We start from the raw sequence: 17,187 nt of genomic DNA on the forward strand, positions 1-17,187 counted from the left end.
GCTTGCCTCTTGCCATCAGATTATCTCTAGTGTTACTTTGTTCTGCTATTTCTGACAGTGGCTAGACTGTCCTATAAGCCTGTGTGTCAGGAGTGCTGTAGACCTGTTTTCCTGGTTTCTTTCAGCCAGTTATGGGGACAAAGTGTTCTGCTTTCGGGCGTGTAGTTTTTCCTCTCTACAGGTCTTCAGCTGTTCCTGTGGGCCTGTGTCTTGAGTTCACCAGGCAGGTCGCTTGCAGCAGAAAAGTTGGTCTTACCTGTGGTCCCGAGGCTCAAGTTTGCTTGTGGGGTGCTGCCTATGAGCCCTGCGCAGAGGCAGCAACCAGGAATATCTGCACCGCTGTTTCCGGGAGCCTCTGTGCACCAGGGTTCCAGATGGCATTTGTTTTCCTCTGGCGTCAGAGATGTGTGCAGAGTGCAGTCTCTTCTGGTTTCCCAGGCGTGTCTGCCTCTCTGAAGGTTTAGCTCTCCCTCCCAAGGGATTTGGGTGCAGAGAACTGTTTATCTCGTCTGTTCCTTCAGATTATGGTGGTGTCTCAGGAGCAGCGGTCCTCCTGCTCCTGGGCCCTCCTCTGTGGGAACCCAGAGGCCGTATACAGTTTCCTCTTGGGCCAGGGATATGGGCAGGGGTGGGCAGTGTTGGTGGTCTCCTGCTCTGCAGCCTCAGGAGTGCCCACCTGACCAGGCGGTGGGGGTCTCTCTTCCACAGTGTCTGGGAGCAGAGAGCTGCTGCGGGCCGGGATCCGCGGGTGTGGGACTCCCGGTAAACACAGGAAGTGCCCGGTCCTAGAGGAATTCTGCCTCTGTGTGTCCCTAGTTCACCAGGCAGGTCACTTGCAGCAGAAAAGTTGGTCTTACCTGTGGTCCCGAGGCTCAAGTTCGCTCGCGGGGTGCTGCCCACGAGCTCTCTGTGGCGGCAGCAACCAGGAAGCGTACTTCATTATTTTTAGAGTAGTTTTATTTTATTTTGCTTGTTCTACTTAAATATTTCATCTTCAAATTTCAGTGTCAAGTAAACATCACTGTATCTGCCTGACATTTTAACATCCATTTAAATGACTAAGTTTAAAATTTTATTCTTCCACACTGAGATCTCTGAGTGAACATGAACTTTTTAACAGTGCCAAATAGAGTAGAGTATGGATGGATAATAAAGAAGATGACAGTGCTCACTCATGCACCGAGTCGAACTAGTTCAATATTCTTTGAATACTTTTTATTGATCAAATTTATTCTTCAAAATGTCCATATGTGTATATAATGCATTATAAGGTTATCTAATGATTACTCTCTCCCACTGCTTTGCTTTCTCCTCTTCTCTCTCTCTCTCTCTCTCTCCCCCCTGCCACCCTTTCTCTCCTTTACAAGTCCTATCTCCATACTAATGTCTTCAGTTTGTTTTTCTGTCACTTTGAATTTAAGCTGTCTGTATTGCTTTATATATGGAATCCAATATGGAACCACTGGAGCCCAATATATCTATCCCTGTAACCAATCACCATCTATGCACTCATAATCCATCAGTTGCCAAGAGTTGAACAAGAAGAGGTAAAATTGGGTCCTATGAGTCCCTTCAGGACTCATAGTTGGCTGGTGACAGACTCAGTATTGTAAAGGACTAGTCTAAGCAACCACTGTGGCTGTGAGATCAGTTTTGCAATGGATGTGTTTTACACTCAAGATGTCATCTATAACTCTAGTTCTTATCTTTACGATAAAGAATTTTATTTCTCAATTTTATGAATCATAGAAGTAGATCCCGCCTAGGGAGAATATATTTGTTGCTAAAGATTTATATCGCAGTGTCTACAGCCACTTGCAAATCTAGAAGAGGGTCTCATATGATCAATTATGTAATAGATAATATTGGTATGTTTTTGCATATTGAAAGATATACATGACATTATTTTTTTCCAGGAAAGAACTGGTTAAAAACTTGTAATGTGAACTCTACTGAAGTTGAGAATCACCACCTTCATCTCCTGGGGGAAATGATATGATATACAAGTAACTCTTAATGATAACTGGCATTATCCTAACAAAAAAATTACTTATTTGGACAGTATTCAACTTATTCATGATTTGTAATATTGTAGTCATTTTAGAGGTCTAGTTCAATATAATATATCAATAACTGTATAGAATTGCTGTTCATCTCATGTAAGACTAGTGATACTCTTTACACAATTTTGTATAAATTACTATCATTTTGGCCACATTCTGCAGGTAACAATACTATCACACTTAATTAGATGTAAATGAGAAACAAGAGCACAGGATTTACCAACTCACTGTTTCCAGGGAGTTCCTAGAGGTTATAATCAGGCAAGAAAAACAATTAACTTCCTGAGTATTTATTTTGTACTGTATACTTTACTATGTATTTTCATGAGCAGCATTCTTAATTGTTGCTGCTACCTTTTTAAATCATCCTCTGTGGTTACGATAAACTTTTAATCCTTATATTCTTGATATTTTATTATGATAAATGACTGTAAATATGTTGAATTATTTATGATTTAAGAGATTTTTATTTTTTTCACTGCTCAGGTTACCAGGATACTTTTAGGCAAGTAGTAGACTGATGGACCCAAGATTGCAATGTTCACGAATATCAAATTGCATGCACTAATATCACTTTTTAGCGTAAACAATACATGTGAATTTATGGACAGGGATGTGTTTACCATCTATTCAACTCTTACCTCTTGGTTTTCTGAGATGTATAAATCACAAGCTTGAAAGAAAGAGATTTCGGTCTCTCAGAGACAGAGTATAAAAAGTACACAAGACAGTACCTAGCCTATATTTTCATATTTATCTTGTGTAATGAAAAAGACATAGAATTTTTTAGTATTAGTTGTACCTAGAAATAAGGGGTTGCCACAAATGATCTAAAGTCATTTGTTAATGTCCTATGGAGGGTCTAATGTCCAACTGGAAAGCTTTAAGAATAGTCTGAAAATTATCAATATAGTCATTTCTTACTATGTGAAGTCTTTTGCATTTAATTCATTTTATCAATGTATACCTGATGCATTTTATTAATTTACTCATTTTATACTATAGCTCTATATTGCCAAAATACAATTACACATTTATGAAACAGATCTCCAGTATTTTTTTCAAACCCACAAATCTAAAATGCCATATTTGCTCAACAGTGCCACTTCTTGTCCTTGCCCCAAAACCTTTTGCATCTATCATTCTGTTTTCGATTTCTGTGCATTTAATTTTTTTCAGACACTAAATACAATATATAGTCACTCTCTTTTTCTTGGTATTGTACCAAATAAACCATTATCATAACATTTTCTGTAACTTTTTACAGTTTGTGGCTGTACACTTAAATCTTTAATGTATTATGAGTTAAAAATAATAGTAGTACTAGTGGTCGGATACTCATCTTTTGAAGACATACTTTTACATTGACTAGTCTTGGCATCCTTGATGAAGGTATTTTGGTCATTAAATTAGTTATTTTTCTTGTTGCTGCCATGGCATACTCAGTTAAAACAAGTTAAGTATGGGAGGGCATATTCTACTCTATAGTCCAAGTCATAGTACATCATAGCAGAGGAAACATGACTGCAATTATTTAGGGCTTCTGGTCACATTGCAGCCACAGTTTGGAAGCACTGAGCAATGAATGTTAAAGCTCAGATTACATCTCAAGTTTTAATGTATTTTTAACTATCTTTGAGAGCTGTGTGTGTGTGTGTGTGTGTGTGTGTGTGTGTGTGTGTGTGTGTGTGTGTGTGTGGTACATTAGGGATATACAGCCACAGTATACAAGTGTACTATATATATATATATATATATATATATATATATATATATATATATATATATATGGTATTTGTATATTGCCAGGACTGGTACTGCAATGTTTGTTTGGGTTAACATAATATAGATGTAATTTAGAGAACTGTTCAAATTTTGTTTTCATAGTGATTAACCCTCACAGTCATATATGCATGTTTTACTATATAAGTTCTTTCTTCTAAGATACCACAAGGGGGGAGAGAGGAAGGGACCTGGGAGCGAAAGAGGACAGGGGTGGGATGAGAGGGGAACATGATCTGGTATGGGGGAGGGGGGTTGAAGCCCTGATGACCAGCAGAAAGAATGGAAACAGGAGGAAGGAGGTTGGGAGGATCCTCTAGAATATACCAGAGACCTGGGAGGTGAGAGATTCTCAGGACTCATGGGGGAGAACCCAGATGAAAGGCCCTACAGTGGGGAGAAGGAATTTGTTGAACCTACCTCCAGCAGAAAAACAGGGCGTCAAATAAGGGATGGGTTGCTATCCCACAGTCAAAAGTCTGACCCGCAATTCTTCCTGTCTGAAAGAAATGCAGGGATGGAGATGGAGAAAAGCCTGAGGAAGAGAAGGTCCATCCAGCGACAGGCCCAAATTGGGATCCAGCTCAAGGGGAGGCCCCAAGCCTTGACACCATTACTGAGGCTGTGGGATGCTCACAAAAAAGGATCTATCGTGGTGACTGTACTCCAAAAACCCAACAAGCAGCTGAAAGAGTCAGGTGCAGATATGTGCACCCAACCAATAACAGAAGCTGCTGTGGTTGAATTAGGGAAAAGCTGGAGGAAGCTGAGGAGCAGGGCAACCCTGTAGGAGGACCAGCAGTCTCAACTAACCTGGATCCCCAAGATTTCTCAGACACTGGACCACCAATCAGGCAGCAAACACCAGCTGAGATGAGGCCTCCAACACATATACAGCAGAGGATTCCGGGGTCTGGGTTCAATCAGAGAAGATGCACCTAACTCTCAAGAGACTGGAGGCCCCAGGGAGTGGAGAGGTGTGTTGAGGTGTGTGGGATGGGGACATCCACTTCAAGATGGGGGTTGGGGGGAAGAGGTATGGGATGTGGAACAGTCGGAGGGTGGATGGGGAGAGGAATAAAATCTGGAACGTAAAATTAAATAAATAAATTATATAAAAAAATACAAGTTCTTTCTTCTATAACATTCTGCTCACAAGATATCCTGGTGCAGCAGTGGCATGAAGGTGAGGGGAGAAACAGCCACTATTACATTACATTTAAGGGCCAATACAGGCGGGCATCCCAACCTAACACTATCAATAAGGCCAAAAAACTGAGAATAGATAAGTTATGGATCCTAGGTTAAAATATACTACTGCTAATCTGATAAAGCAACATAGCAAAAAAAAATACTACTAGTGAAATATTCTCATTTTCAGAGATTGGGCAATGTTCAGCTCTTCCCAGAAAGACTTCTTGCTGTACATGGAATTTAAAGTAGTGACCCAAACTAGACAATATACAGAGAGTGACTTTGGAGTATTTGGGGTACCTTTATTACACCCTTCCCTCAAGACTCATAAATCTACCTGGGAAAAAAGGTAGGAAGATTATAAGAGTGATCAGTGGTAAACAATCTTTTTTTTCTTTTTTCTTTTATTAGGAGCTGGGGAGCGAACCCAGGGCCTTGAGCTTGCTAGGCAAGCACTCTACCACTGAGATAAATCCCCAACCCCTGTGGTAAACAATCTTAAGAAAACAGTTTTACAGTGTTTATATTTCCTAGATACAACAATGGGTTTGTGTTTTTCATTTTGAAAAGAGAGAAAGAAAATAGCGTTTTATGGGTAGGAAAATAGGCTTTGAGAAAACTAGAAAACTAGGAAAATAGGCTTTGAGAAAACTAGGAAAATTTGTTTATCATAGAACAAATTTTAAAGGCATTATATTTTCAGTAAAAGATAGTAATGTGGCTTTATATATTTTCAGAACCATGATTCTGAGTCTTGAGAAAATATATTTCTGTGCTTTTTCAAAAGAATAAATCAAAGGTGGGAAAGATTGGTTGCACAAGAATGTATTAATGACTGACATCCTAAGTATACACAACAATATGAGGCACCAAATACACATCTGTTCTTACACTCCCTGTGTTTGATGACTCTTGATGAAGCATTCCTAAATAAAGGTCAAGTGGAGACAGATCACTTTTCAGTAGAAAGTTATTATTACAATCTCCTACCAAATGAGAGAAGAGAATAAAATAATCGTTTGTCCTGGAAAAATAGTCTATAAACTAACCCAACAAAATAGAAAAAATGGTAGTCTTAAAGAAATGGAAAAGGTACAAGAATGCTAGACAAAAAAAATCATGTTTTTTGAAAAGAATGAGAAAACTTAGAGGAGTATGAACTTCCTAAAATTTATATCAAGGACACAGAATTGTGAGAGCACTAACAAAGACTTGAAGAACAAAATTCGATAAATGAAAAACTTAAAGTTTTATTTATAAAATATTATCTGTTTTTAAAGTACGATTTATATAATTATACCTAAGCATAATTTCTACATCAAAATTTAATTTATCCTGGTCGCTACTTATACAGTCATTTTATAAACACAGATTTTCTATGTCTTGTTATGCAACGTGTTATGAGATCAAAATAAGTTTTTGGATATTTCAATTTATGATGATTCTGAGAGTACTATATATTTATTCTCAATTCTTTAAAATTTATCAAAAACAAAAATTTTCCCTTTTAGTTTTCCATGTATGTCACAAAAAATAGGATATCTCTGTGTATAAATCTTTATTTCATTCATATATACTTAACAGATGATACTGTTTCTTTTCATTTTGATATGTAGCTAAGAGTATCAAACCCATTCTTTAGTGATCATTACAAAAGTAGGCTAGTAGACAGGGTTGCTAGGAAACCAGTGTCAGTACCATCTATGACCTTATAAGATATAAAAAATAAGTATAGATTTATCAAGCTCAGTGGCATATTGTCTAACTTAGATGACATATAAGTGTTTCAGTGTATGAGTGGTTTGCTGGTGGTTTTATTTCATTTCTAGTAGTTTACAATATTTCTATTCTAATTTTATTTTTTTTAATCCCACAAATTTGAACATGCAGGGTCATGCAACTCACTTTCTTGAAACCTCTGCATGTCTCAAAGTTTTAACTTTGGTACATTTAGGCTCAACATTGTCTCTTAGCTAACAAGAAATTCTAACAGCAGTGTCAGCAGATTCTGAACCTTTTAAAGGCAGATTGTTCATTCCAGTAGTGTAAGAAATAGAGAAATTCATTCTACTGGGAACAACACTATGAAAAATGTATAAACATCACAAAGTAATTTTGCTGTCACATTCAGCAAATTTTCTCAAAGCTACATTTTCAGTTTTCACAGTTGAGGTAGCTTAGGTTAAATAATCTGACGTGAGAAAGAACCCACATTATCCCTGTCATCTTCTTGCCGTATCTGGTTTTGAATTTGTCGGCTATGTGGATTCATGGAGAAAAGGAACAACAGACTATGTAAAATTACAAAACTCTTTAAATTCTGAAACAGGAGAAAGTCCGGGCCTTGTGTGTGTTTTGGAACCTCAAAGCACACTCCCCACACCCAGTAACATAACTTCTGGAACAATTTCATATCTACCCTAGCAAGGCCACACCTCCTGATCATTCTCAAACAGTTGAACTAACTGGAGACAAAGCGCTCAAAAAAAAAAAATAAGCCTATGAGACCATTTAATCCATAATATTCTACTTCTTGGCACCCATAGGCTTGTATCCTATCATAATGTAAAATGCATTTAATCTAATATCAAATGCCCCCATAGTCATTCAATCTTAAGACTGCTTAAAAGTTCAAAGTCCTTAGATGGTTTTTGAGACTTGAAGAAACCTAAGAACTGTAGATTCCTGTAAAAGCAGAAAGTAAATCATGTAATTCCAAAATATAATGGCATTGCCATTCAAGACACTGAAGCACTGCAAGACCAAAACCTGGAGGGCAAATATTAAATTCTGAATCTCCAAGTTCAGTGTTAAAGGTTTAGATGGTTCTGCCCCTCATGCTCTGCTATCTGCAGCACTCTCTCCACCAACCTTAGGCCCGTTCCATTTATTCCTTGTTAACAGCTCTCTTTTGTCAGGTACTCTTCGGTGCTGGCATCTCCATTATCTTTGGGTCTCCAATACAATCCAGGCTTAACCTTCAGAGCTTCACTCAGTGGCTTCTCTAGGTCTCCATGTAGAAATAGCCCCTGACAAGTGCCTGGCTTCAATGTCTTTTTAAGCATGGAGAAAGGTTTGTAAGCTCTTTCTGTCCTTCTTGACTATAAATCCAGAACTATATGGTTGAAACACTCAAAATGAATTCCTTGCTGGGGTTGGAACCTGGCTCACTCCTTAAATTACATCTTCATGAACTTTTTCAGGTTGATCAGGTCTAGGAAATTCCTCAGACCTTTTATTTTTGGTTTTTAGTATTATCTCAGTAGGGGCTTCAGAGGTTTTCACTGCCTTTATTCCATTTAGCACTGGCTTTTATTCAATCTTTTCATCTACTTGAGCAAAATCCTTGATTCCAACATTGCATTTCCTCCTGCCCCCTTCCTCTTCAAACTGTACACTCTGATTTCTTTTTGCTCCTTTTCCTTGTAGATCTGTGTAAGAGTGATCACTTACAACCATGTGACACTAGCAATACTAGACTGTCTTGACATCTCCTCCATCAATGACATTATTCTGAAGCTCTTCAATTTAACCTCAAGCAGGTTCTTAGGACAAAGGCAAACACAGCCACATGCTTTGCCAACATATAAGTAGAATGTTGTACATCCAAACTGCTAATATTCTTCCCCTTTGAGATCTCTTGACCTGGAACTTCACAGTCCATATCACTTTCAGCACTACTGTCTTCAATGCTCCCATTGAAAAGCAAACCTGCCCCCACCTTAGGCTCTAAAACATCTCATAGTAAAGACAAAATAGTCCCGTTGCTGTTTGGAATTAAACCTCTGTTTTTCAAAAGGTGACCTATGCCCCACTTACAACATTAACTGCAAATGTTCTGTATTGTCTGTTCCAGAAATGGCAATGGTGTCTGGTTTTCAAAAGTTGTTAATGACCATCTTGCAACTCAACCCTGTTTTTAAGGTTATAGGGCACCTATGACTGCCTTCTTTGTCCACCTTGCAACCATGATTTTTTTGTTTCAGGTGGCACAAATTTGTTAGACTTAGGTTCTACTCCTATAACCCTGCCTACTTTGCCTACAAAATCTCCCATTTGTAAACCCCCTCATCTCTGAGATATAAAAACCTTTTCTTCCTTACCTTGATGCTTATCTCTAAATCCCATTTTAAGGAGAGGCAGCCCATGTACATGAATTTAAAAGGTCTGATTTAATTAATTACTTGCTTTAATTAATTTGGCCATGATGATTTGGGTCTGTGAACTTTTTCCTCCTGTCCTTGAGATTAAAACTATTTGGGTGGCCCACCAAGCTCTACTTAAAGTATTCAACCAAAGTTTCAAAGTCTTCTAATTTTCATTAAACTGTATGTCTAAGACTATCATAGCAATACCCCATTCCTGGTACCGACTCCTGTCTTAATTACTGTTCTATTTTTTTGTGAAAAGACATCATGACCAAGGAAATCCTTATAAAATAAGAGTGTTTCATTGGGTTCTTGGTTTTCAGGGTGATAGTCCATGAAGACCATGTCAGGAAACATGTTGGCAGCCTGGCAGGCATGGGACTGGAAAAGTATCTAATAGCTTTCATTTAATCAAACAGTTGCAGGCAGACATAGATAGATAGATAGATAGATAGATAGATAGATAGATAGATAGATAGATAGATAGATAGATAGATAGATGGATGGATAGAGCCTGCCATAGGGTTTAAAACCTCAGGGGCTATTCATAGTATCATATCTGTTAACATTCAAATTAGTAAGCCTATTGGGGTCATTCAAACCAACACACTATGTTTGAATTATGTAATGTACTTTTGTTTGGCATTGTTGTTAATACCTTTCAAACTAGCCAACCAGTAATATATAAGGATTTTGTACAGTTTTAGTGTATATGAATGATTTTATTATGTCTTTATGGTTTGATTTGATCCAAAGAATCGCCAATGAGTTTCAAATGATTCCAGAGTTTAAGTTTGAAGTGATATACAATAAATAACTTGAATGAATGTAAGTGGAACTTTAGGTAATCTGGCTACAATGTAATAGGTACACTAGATAATTAGATTTTCTGGTTTTAATATACCTCCATAAATGGATGTCTTGCATTGTTTTTAGTGACACAGTTCTACAGGAACTACAGTAATCTATGTAAGAAATACATGTGCAAGCAGGGACAGTTTCTTTATTATTGATATATATATATATATATATATATATATATATATGCTGTTATCACAATTATCCAAGATCCTCTTATTTATTAACAATCTATTTCAGTTAAATTAAAGCATGAGTTATTTTCCAAACTACTTGAATACTATTGTTAAAATGGAATCAGATTAGTTGGATAAATTATAATTCATTTTGTTGTAATAAAATTTTGTTGTGGTTTGACAAAGGAAATTAATTTATGTGACATGCTTGGCAATAGAAATATTCTTTTACCATCTGTTATTAGTGATACTTAAATTAATGATGAATCATCAAGAAGAAAGAGCATAGATACAGAAGATGACATATAATTATTAAACTAGTTTGAAAAGCCATGTAGTGCAACACATGTCTTGAACTTGAGTGTTGTATTAGTTATTTTCCTTATTGGTATGACCTAACATAGACAATTTAAAGGAAGCAATATTTATCTCAGTCCACCATTGTGGAAGTTTCAAGGAAAGCAAGGTAGAGTACAGCACATTAAGTCATCATGGAGCAGAAGGAGGTACAAAGTACTGCTTGGCTGGCTTTTTTCTTTCTCTCCTTTTATTCTGTTGAGACCATTGGCAGGAGGGATGGTGCTGCCCACAATCATTTGAACTTTAAACAGTTAATCTGTGGAAATGTTCTGATAGACACAACTATAGTTGGGCATCTGTAGTTGCTTAGATGACTCTAAATCCAGAGAAGTTGATAATGTAGATTTACCTTCCCATGGGAATTCAAGTAAATGGGCACAGATTGTCACCATCAGTGCATAAAGCAATGTTTAATACTGAGTTGCCCTCTCTACTTGCTTAAGTTACTCAATCTAGCTCCTTGTATCAGTTTAAGTAGTCGATCACAACTATGCAGGAAAATCTGGAAGGTTTCTCAAAATTTTGCAAGAATGATTAAGAGGTTTATAAAAAGATGGACACTTCGAGATGAATGACACTGAAGAATTAAACATAAACCTCGTGCAAAATAAATATTAGGATTTGAAATTAGGGGATATTTTCCTGACCAAGTAAGAAGCATCTCTTCAGTGTTTAATGTATTCATTCTCTTTCTTGTAAATCATTACTTTTTGATTTCAAATGTGTGAGTTATGTATGTAAACATGCTGAAATGAAGGAATGGAAATACATGAGCTGGTATACATGTAGGTATCTAAGCTTCTTCTGCTTTCATATGTATTTTGAAGATAAAAATCAGATTTTCAAGCTTCTGGAGCAATCTCCTTACCTGCTAATCCATCTAATGTTCCTTTTTGAGTATTTTGGATGCAATCATTAATGTTACTTCTGAAACATAATACCAGAAAATAACTCTCAATCTCCACTTACAATTGGCTGTGGAGATTCTAGGACTAAGTTGACAAATGGAATCATAGAGCTGAATTAAATAGTGGATAAGGAGTGAAGGACAATTTAAAACTCTGCTACAAAACCTGGCCGAATATGTGGCCCAAACATTCATCGATCTCTAATAAACTGTCAATTACATTTCAACACAGAAGAATAGTGCTAGGAATATTATTGCCATGTGAGAATCATACAATTTATACTGCCACAAAAATGTTTTGTGCATTTTATATTTCATTCCATTATTACTACGGGTGCCTTTGTGTTAATGCTAATTTTATATAAAACCTGAATTTATATGGGGCTGTTCCATGGGGAAGGTGGTATGAATGTAAAAGATAATTACAACACAAAGCAACAAACGAATGTAGGGGAAAGGGCTGCAGAGGCAGCTGAATTTCCACAGAATTGGGACAATCATTGCTGTCATGGTGGCAGGAGAGCTAGTCTGATACATTCCATGGAAATTCATATGGTACTTGGGATTTTGTACACTGTCAAAGTTTGCAAGTGAGGATTCTGCTAAGGTACTACCTTGTCTCTTGAAAACAGCTGTACACATGGTCCTAGAACAGGGGCATGTGAGGGAGCCACTATATCTGCTCTGTAAATATTTTGATGCCCATCACAAATCCTTTCTAAAAATGACAACAGAATGAAAATAATTATGCTTGACTTCACATATCATTTTTGTGTATATTTTAAAGAAGGGCATACACACACTATCAGAGGTAAAGGTAAGAAAAAGGAAACGTCACTGAAGCAAATGAGTAACAGCTAGAAACCCCTATAAATACCAAAGGGCAATCATTCTACTGTAAGCTTATCCTAGGTGCCCGCATGGAATTCACACTGATTCTGAGTTTTGAAAGCATCTGAAAGTAATACAAAACACAATCTTCAACAGTGGTCACTGAAACGATATTCTAATCTCACATGTCAGATAAATCAAAATTATATAAATTAGCAACATATTTATTTTCTTGAAGTTTGGAAAGTTACTTTGTCTTTATAGTGCTCACTCCTTGTGGCTTTTTAAATGACAAATATAAGCACAATATACTCACTCTTCATTTTCTTTCCACAAGTACAGCTCCTTCGAATGAGAGTCCATCAGGCTAGGCAGGGAATAGATATTATTCATTCACTGATATGGTTTAGCATATTTTGCTGTGGTTCTGTGCTTCATTTCTACATAGTTTTGTCAAAGTATACTTTTCTGGAAAAGCTAAAAAATAAACTCTAAGGACAAAATGAGACTTCCTCCGTTCTTCTTTCTTATGTGTCATATTAGGTTTCTGTTGCTCTAACAACAGTCACTTGAAATACAGCTTCTGATTCTTTTAGATACAGTAACAGAGCAGTTTTATAGAAGTGCAAGGTCTTCAAGCTTCTTCGTACATGGTGTTAACGGCGTCATAATTTAATGCTTAGGAAATGGAGGTAGATATTGCCTTAAACTTCTTACAGACGAAGAAAAAGTCCAGTTCAAGGCTAGAAATGCTGACCAGCATGGCAAGAAAACTCTTCACTACACAACTGTATCTTGTTGAGTTAGCAACCCGTGACTGTTATCTCCTGTGACTTCCTGATTGGTCTCTAGGTATGTCAACTCTTGGAGAGGCTGATGGTCCAGCAATCTCAGAGCTAAAGTGGGTCTTCTATATAATTGAAACATTTAAGGATGTCTTAAATGGCTGCCTTTGAGCCTACAGGGAAACTACACCAAATACAGGAAAGAACTGGAATAGCCCCAGTGGTCTGGTTAATAAAACAAAGGACAATGAAGAAAGTTTGTTATCAGAGACCTTAAAAGCATTGCACAACACTGTCTCACACACAACACCCAGTTTAGCTTTAAAACTGCAGGATTAAGCAATGCTGGAAGGTTCAAAAACAAAGAAAGAGAAGGGATATATCCACTGGGGTCTCTTTGGGTGCCCCATTGTTATGCTCATTCAACAAGGGATAATTGCAGACTGTTACAGGGACACATTTAAAAAAGACCTAAAGCACAAGGTTTCTATGAGATACTGGCCTCCAGGCCAAGTGTCTACAAAAGATTCTTGAAGCTTGTAAGGAAAATGAGCATGGCAATTTTAACCCTCAAATTGCTTGCATGCAGGCCATTTGATTCCCCAAGGAGGAAGAAGTAACCGCAGTTCTAAACTAAACAGTTTTCGCCTGCTTCAAATGTACAAAAGAATTGTTTTGCTCTCTTATTCTAAATCCAAATAAGAGGTTAGTACACATGTAGTCTGTAAGGGGTCCTGCAGTTTATATGGTGGAATAATAAAAAGGAAGTGTTTTGGAATAGAAACCCCTAAGCTCTGTATATATGGCAGTTGAAGTTGCAAAGCAAAGCTGACCTTCATCGCTGTGCCACATCTTGTTACTCCTTGCTAAGTGTCTATATTTTGTCATCGCTTTGAGCACATTATTTGGGCACATGTTTTTCCTTGTTTAAATTAGTACAGAAATAAGTAAGAAAGACTGAGGTTTCTGTTTCTGGTATAATAATTTTTTCACCAGAATAGTGCCATAGTTTTTTATATGTGCAATCAAGAACTATGAAAATTTCACTAAGATTAATTACTATGTTTTATAGTATACATATGTGCTTGATATATATGTATATATATACATATCAGTATATACTGATAAATTAGCATTAAAATATATCATACATATATACATATAATATATATTATACCATAATATATATCATATGACATATATAATTATAGATAATATATATATATAAGTCTGAGTATATATGTATATGTATGGGTGCACATAATTCATATCAGTCTAATTAGTTGAAATCATATAACCATTCATAAATTCTTCTACTATATCAGTAATATAATATATAATATATAATACACACACACACACACATACATGCACACACAGTACCTGGTGCAGACCCATGTGGACCCTGTGCTTGCTCCCTATATTTCTGGAGTTCATATTAGCTTTTCTTAATTGATTTAGAGAGACTCCTGGTGTCCTCTGTCCCTCGGACTCTTACACTCTGCCTTCTCTTCTGTAGGGTTCCCTGAGTTCTGAGGGTGAGGGTTTGATGGTGATATTCCAATTAGAGCTGTGTGTTCTGTGGTCTCTCTGAATAATGTCGGGCTGGGGGTCTCTGGATTTGTTCCTATCTGCTGAAGGAAGAAAGTTCTCTGATGACATCTAAATATGGCATTGATCTATCAGCGTAGAGGAATAGTACTAGGAGAATTTTTATTGTTACATTTTGCTTTTTTAAGACCTACTGTCTTTGGTTTACACTAGGTTTCTGGGATATCTTGTGTTTTGGTTGTGGTAACACAGTCAGTACTGGGTTCCATCTCACAGAGTGAGCCTGAAATCAAATCGCACATTGGTTGACTACTTCCGTAATGTGGTGCCACCTAGGATATTTTCAGGCAGGAAGGATTATGCATATGAAGTTTTATGGTTGGGTTGCTGATTTCTTTTCTTCTTGGATATCCTGCAGAGTACATTTCTGTAGCAAAGACACTAGAACATGGGATGTCAGCATCAGGTCAACCTTTCCATGATCAATGAATTGTGTGGGTGTTGTCTTCAGCAAGCATTTTTGTAACAGTAGTCTAAGTATTTGGGCAATATTCATGGGACCCCTGTTGGCAGAAATAAAATTTGGTGGTATCCAAATAAATGTAACATAGCTCTGGTACCAGAACCTTCATCTGATTACAAGAGTTGGCCAGTTGTGACCCTGTCTCTCACACTATTTCAAGAGTTCAATAGGGTCAGCTAAACATATTTTAGAAAGTTTCCAGTACATTAATTAGGTTTTCATACAACCACTCAAATGCCTCTCATTTCTAGCTATCTCTATATTTTCTCCTTCAACTCCATCTCTCTTTTCCCCAGTTTCTCCCATACCAGTTCATACATAAAATCTACTCAATTTCCCTGTTTCAGGGATATCCATGTGTCCCTGCTAGTTCATTCCTCTATTACTAACTTCATTTGGTCTTTAGACTGTAGATTTGCCTTGATTTATGTAAAGGTTAGTATCTACATACAAGTCAGTGCTTAACATATTTACCTCACCCAGGATGATTTTTCTAGATCCACCCATTTGCCTACAAATTTCATAAGGACATTTTGTTACAGTTAAGTAATACTCCATTGTGTAAATGTAGCACATTGTTTCCAATTTCTGGCTATTATGTATAGAGTAGCAATGAACATGGTTGAGCAAGTTCAGCATCATTTAAGTACATATCCAAAGGCTGTACAGCGGCATCTGAAGATAGATTGATTTGCCTCATATTGCTTTGTTGGGCACATTTTTTTTAAAGCTTACTGGTCTTTTGCTTGTATATTAGGGTTTCCAATTTTCAGTTTTATGGTTTTATGAATAGTATTTGTGTGTGTGTGTGTGCATTTCTCATATTTTTCATACTTTCATTTGTTCTGTTTGTCACTTTCTTCATTCTGTTTTATCTTTGTTTATCTCTTTTTTTTATTAACTTGAGTGTTTCTTATTTACATTTCAAGTGTTATTCCCTTTCCCGGTTTCCGGTCAAACATCCCCCTAATCCCTCCCCCACTCTTCTTTATGGGTGTTCCCCTCCCCATCCTCCCCCCATTGCCGCCCTCCCCCCAACAGTCACGTTCACTGGGGGTTCAGTCTTAGCAGGACCCAGGGCTTCCCCTTCCACTGGTGATCTTACTAGAATATTCATTGCTACCAATGAGGTCAGAGTCCAGGGTCAGTCCATGTATAGTCCTTTGTATTTGTCTTCTTGTTTTCTTATGGAGTAAGAAAAAAATTTGGAGTTGTAGGGGTATAGAGGATCTAGGAGGAGATGAAGGAGGGCAAAATGATCAAAATATATTAGATGAACATAAATTCATTTTTAATTTTAATGCTGTAGCTGAAGAAAGAACCACAGGTTCTGAGAGTCCATAATCTTTAAGGGGGGTAATCTGCCCTTGAGGAGGACTCCAGATACCTGTTTTTCAAAGAAAGTACATTCATGTTGTAGGAGTCAGAACGGAAGAGAAAGGAGCAGCAGAGTTCAAGGTAGAAAAAATAAAGTTAATGACGGTAAAGCGGTAGTAACATTCAGGCTAATGCAGAGCAGGGCTGCCCTCCTTGGATGGAAGTCAATTTAATTTTGGTGATACAGTTGGGATCTGCAGTGTCCGCCAAAGGCTCGTGCATTAGCTGCTGTTAGAGCTGTTTGAAGAGATGGAAAACTTTATGGTAGGCTTATTGGAGGAAACAGTTGAGAATGTGCATCCCCATGTTAGGCTACAACAGATGGATGAAACATTTCTTGAAGTGACTGGCTTTTCTTCCCTATAACTTTTCCAAGATTCCTGTCTTCACAGAGGTCTAAAAAGACAGGGGAGCCAGATGGCCCTAGGATGAAATGGTGAATCAAAGTGCATATTACTTCCCATAAGTGTGCCAGAGCATTTTGTTACAAAAATTAGAGATGGTAAACACGACTAACAACTACAGAAGCAGTAAGGCACGTGGTTTGCATTCCCTTTGGGTCCCCTAGTTTCCATGGTGGAGGCCGGAACTCACAGTAAGAATCACTACTATAATATGATCTTCTCTTACAC

The sequence above is a fragment of the Rattus norvegicus genome, chromosome 1 (genome assembly GCF_036323735.1).
Source record: "Rattus norvegicus strain BN/NHsdMcwi chromosome 1, GRCr8, whole genome shotgun sequence".
Taxonomy (NCBI): domain Eukaryota; kingdom Metazoa; phylum Chordata; class Mammalia; order Rodentia; family Muridae; genus Rattus; species Rattus norvegicus.